At 42.3% G+C, this 5,443-nt stretch overlaps 1 pseudogene; it reads left to right on the forward strand.

Annotated features, from left to right (window-relative positions):
- The first annotated feature begins 5,095 nt into the window (after positions 1-5,095).
- Positions 5,096-5,214, forward strand: LOC140465952 (5S ribosomal RNA; annotated as a pseudogene).
- Positions 5,215-5,443: the final 229 nt, after the last annotated feature.

The raw sequence follows: 5,443 nt of genomic DNA on the forward strand, positions 1-5,443 counted from the left end.
AGACATCAGCTGGGCAGCCTGTTCTGAGTATGTTTGCCTCCAATTCAGCTTTTTCTTCACAGGCTTCCTTCCAGTTGAACCAGATAAAAAAGATCCTTTCCAAGCCAGTCACTGTTCAATAAGAGTCCCAGCAGGGTTTACAGTAGAGCAAGCGGTTATTATAATTCATGTGATTTCTAGGAAGTCTTGCTAAATAAGACCTATAGTGTGCACAGTGAACTTTAAATAGCTCTAAAGAAACTCCAGCTACATCTACAACACTTTGCATAATGCCTCAAGACTAAAGTACTCCAAGCAATATTAAATATAAACATCTCACTAACATTTGAAGGGTAAAAATGGTTATACTCTTCAGGTACTAAAGAAGGTACCTTTTATTATTGTCATTGTCATCCCAACAGGGAGAGTAAAGACTCATTCAGCCATCACCAATGGACTTTAAAATCTCTTGGGACTATTTCACAGAAGAATAGTGTTGTGGTCAACATGACTAAAAGAGATTATCTGGGCATTTTATCATTTCTCTTTATGAGATCTTGTTGTGCATAAATTGCCTGCCGTATTCCCTACATTGCAACAGTGAACAAGCTTCCAAAGCACACTATTGGTTGGAAACCTTTCAGGATGAGGTTGCGATAAAGTTCTATATAAATGCAAGCCTTTGATTTTAATAGTTTAATCATTTGACAATGCTGTCATTCCGCAATGGTATTTGAGAATGCTAAAATATTGTCAATAGTCAACCATTCAGTCTCATGGGATATTTTGGTTAGCTCAATATGAAAGCATCGTGAGAGAAGCAAAAAGAAATCCTTTTCATTTTGCACAGTACGTTGCAAACCTGGATGTTGCTGATGTTGCTCACTAGGGAAAGTGGACTTGGAGCATTTATTTCTATTTGCATTTAGTTCATCACCAAAATGAGCGTAAAAAGCGTTGCTAGGTGGTGAGTGGTTGCCCACAAGATTTTGATAAGTGTATGAATCACATTTCTCACTGTGTCGACATTATTGGTATTGTCTTCTCAGGGTCCTATATATAAAAATGAATAATTATGTAGTGTAGTTGTCATCATATGGAATGATCTCACTTATTCTGCATGTAATGGATGTAGGTGAGTGCACCTCTGATAATATAAAACCAAAACACACTTTACAGCTCAATCAAAGCACAATAGATAATAATACCCGCATTCAGTTTCTTTCACATTGGAACAGCTCAGAATGCTTTACCCTATGAATTGTTACTTCTTAAGTACAGAGAATGTTAGGTAATTATTTGCAACAAGATACAATGAACAGGTAGTTTAAGGAAGAATGTAATCAGGCTCTGGAACAGTTACCTGATTTTCTCTGATTAATCTGTCGCTGACTTATAAACGTATCCAGTTTCCTCTGTGAGCTGCATTTTACCAAAAAAAATTGCCAAAGCACCAATTTCAGGGAGTTTGATGGAGGATTTCTCTCTGCGAGCTCTCGCAAGTTATCTTTTGTAATGCTCCATTGTATGCACCATGCCCCATGAGCAGTGGTCACAATTGACATACTTGTCACAGATGGCACCCACTGGCATTTGTGCCACTGATACCATAACTACAGCCCAGCTGTGCACAAGTTTAGCCACTGCAAGCCAGGCCCAGCCGGTCACAGTTGCAGTTCAGAAATGGACATCTCGATAACACCTTTAAATGACTCTAAAGAAACTCTGGCTACATCTACAAAACTTGAAAACATTTTACATAATGTCTCAAGACTTAAATACTCCAAGCAATATTAAATAAAAACAATCTCAGGGTAAAAATGATTATACTCTTCAGGTTCTAAGAAGGTACCTTTTATTATTGTCATTGCCATCTTAACAGGGAGAGTAAAGACTCATGCAGCCATCACTAATGGACTTTAAAATCCCAAGGGACTATTTCACAGAAGAACAGTGCTGTGATCAACATGTCTAAAATAGATTATCTGGGCATTTTATCATTTCTGTTTATGAAATCTTGCTGTGCATAAATTGGCTGCCATATTCCCTACATTGCAACAGTGAACAAACTTCCAAAGCACACTCCGGGTTGGAAACCTTTCAGGATGAGGTTGCGATAAAGTGCTAAATAAGGGTATGCAGAGGTTGTGAGCTGGTTCAGACTCAGAATCCCATTCTGGTCAGAACATCACTGCCACACCTTTAGAGCTGGTTGAGAAACCAAAGGCCCCATGTCCATGATATTCGGTGGCCTGTCAGAGAGCAGGTGCCCACTCATCGCCAGCATGAAGGAACCCATGCTCCATTCACCAAAATGCAATTTCAGACACAAAGGGCAAAATGTTCTCGGGGCCCGAACAATGTGGGCTACATTAGGAACTGTGGCTTAAATTCTAGCGAGGTTTTTCTTGATATTTGAAGATTGCAGACAATGTCCCTGATTTCCGACACCCCACATGGTCCTCTTGTGCCGAGAGTGGAGCAGATTTCTGGTGTTGGGCAATCCATTGAGTGTCAGTAGCCTGGAGTGTTTTTTCCTCAGCCAGTTATGGACCTGTCACAGTGAGATTCTCCCCGATTGTACTCCAAAGCCTTCTAAGCTTGACCTTCCCACCAATCTGTCAGTATCTGAGTTGGTGGGGGTGCAGGAAGCAGCCTTGCTGATGCTTTTCCTGAGACCTCAGTACTCTATTCCTCAGAGGTGCAGTTTCTCCCCAGCTAGTACATGTAAGGCACAAGGGAGAGAAGGCATTATAGTCAATGGTACTGATAGTGGGGTTAATGTGAGAGTCAGGGAGAGGCAATGGTCCAGTGGTATTATTGCTGGACTATTAATGCAGACACCCAGGTAATGTTCTGGGGACCTGCGTTCAAATCCTGCCACAGCAGATGGTGGACTTTAAATTCAATAAATATCTGGAATGAAGAGCGTAATGATGACCATGAATCCATTGTTGATTGTCAGGAAAAACTCATCTGGATCACTAATGCCCTTTAGGACAGGAAACTGCCGTATTGGCCTGCATGGGACTGTAGACCCACAGCAATGTGGTTGACTCTTAATTCAGGGATGGACAATAAATACTGGCCTAGCCAGCAATGCCCTCATCCTGTCAATGAACTAGCAAAGATTGTTGCAGTGGAACTTAGATGTTTGACATCCCTGAAAGGGCAGTCTTTCTTTTTAATCAGTCACGGGATGAGGATATCACCAGCTAGGCCTCTATTCATTACCTGTCCCTAAAACTCAACCACGTTACTGTGGGTTTGGAGTCACATGTAGGCCAGACCAGGTCAGGATAGCAGCTTGTTTCCCCTAAAGGACACTAGTGAACCAATGGATTTTTCCAACAATTAATTCATGATCATCGTTAGACTTCTAATTCCAGATTTTTATTGAATTCAAATTCCACCATCTGCTGCAGCAGGATTTGAACCAGGGTCACCGGAACATTATCTCCAGGTCTGGATTAACAGGCCAGTGATAATACTGGTGAGGGTTTTGATATCAGACACCTTTCCACCTATCTGGGCCCTTTCTTCTCTACTGTGGGCTGTTTTCTCCTGCAATGAGAGAGCGCGAGGGAATGAGTGGGGCAAATCAGACATGAGGGTCACCAGAGGGATGGGATAGTAGATAATGAGGCGAGTTTGTAAGCTGCTTACAATCCAGTGTCAAGTTCTGTGATTTGCCAATAAACTTGAAGCTCATCAGTCAGTTCTTAATGAGCCGGTTGGCGAGTGATATCTCAAATTTTCTCAGCAGTGGAACACAGATGTGGCTATCGTTTAATATGTTTGTCCGTGCCCCCTCACCCCCCACCCCCCACCCCCTTCATTCCAACTTAGTGGCTTCAAAACCAAGGCTTGAATAATTGCCCAAATTGTTGTTTACTCAATGCGATATTGTATAACCATTTGAAGTAATTTTTCAAGAAAATAGAGATGATAATTATTGTTAAGTGTCAGGTTACCATCAATGTGAACACTTTATAATTAGCAGAAAATGCAGAGCAGTATTACTATTTGCATAACTAACCAGGTACTATTAGCTGCAAGAATTATAGTCAACTTCAGTATCTTGTGGTGGGGGAGTTACTTTTTAAACATTTTATTGCAAACTGCATTTAATGCGCATACTCATGAAGGTCATAAGACATGCATTCCATGGAACTTTATAAATGTTAATAGAAAATCTTAATTCAGAGGAGCAAAATAAGTACAACAGAGGCTCGAGATCCATCAGGTTATCTTGACTTTCACTCCTTATCCCTCAGTATCTTCACTTAGTTAAATACCCAGAGGTTTTTCAGGAAGGTTGAAGGACTATCGAAGCTGCCAAGACCACCTTACATGTTAACCAAGAAGCATTTCCATGATTCTGGAAGGCCCAACCAGTGCCATTTGCCTTATGCGAGTCGTGGGTAGATAGGATAGTGAAGAAGGTGTTTGGCATGTTTTCCTTTATTGGTCAGAGTATTGAGTACAAGAGTTGGGTGGTCATGGTGCGGCTGTACAGGACATTGGTTAGGCCACTTTTGGAACATTGCGTCCAATTCTAGTCTGCTTCCTGTTAGAAGGATATTGTGAAATTTGAAAGTGTTCCAAAAAGATTTACAAGCATGTTGCCAGGGTTGGAGGATCTGAGCTATAGGGCAAGGTTGAATAGGCTGGGGCTGTTTTCCCTGGAGCGTCGGAGGCTGAGGGGTGACCTTATAGAGGTTTACAAAATTATGAGGAGCATGGATAGGATAAATAGGCAAAGTCTTTTCCCTGGGGTAGGGGAGTCCAGCACTAGAGGGCATAGGTTTAGGGTGAGAGGGAAAGATATAAAATGGACCTAAGAGGTAACTTTTTTACACAGAGAGTGGTACGTGTATGAGCTGCCAGAGGATGTGGTGGAGGCTGGTACAATTGCAACATTTAAAAGGCATTTGGATGGGTATATGAATAGGAAGGGTTTGGAGGGATATGGGCCAGATGCTGGCAGGTGGGATTAGAATGGATTGGGATATCTGGTTGGCATGGACGGGTTGGACTGAAGGGTCTGTTTCCATGCTGCATGACTCTATGACTCTCGAGGCAAAAATCAGGAGGCTGGAAAGCGAGGGACTCAGCCTACAGCCGTGCTAGTCTGAAAACACCTGATCTTGTCTGATCTCAGAAGGTAAGCAGATTCTGGCCTGGTTAGTACTTGGATGGGAGAATGCCTGGAAAAGCCAGGTGCAGTCAGCTTTGCCTGCGGCTATACTAGTCATCAAACCAGTCCAGTATTGGAATTGGCAGCACCAGTCACACTGATTGTGATACAAACTCGGTACCACAGCCACATTTGCTTCCTCAGTGTCTGCCTCCATAACCAACTCATCCCACACGGACTCCGGACCACCTTTAAACCAGCAGAGTTCGGACCCGAAAAGGACAAACAGTACAGCCTACAAATTCAAAAACACCAGCAACAGTT

Source organism: Chiloscyllium punctatum, chromosome 42, assembly GCF_047496795.1.
Source record: "Chiloscyllium punctatum isolate Juve2018m chromosome 42, sChiPun1.3, whole genome shotgun sequence".
NCBI classification, from domain to species: Eukaryota; Metazoa; Chordata; class Chondrichthyes; order Orectolobiformes; family Hemiscylliidae; genus Chiloscyllium; species Chiloscyllium punctatum.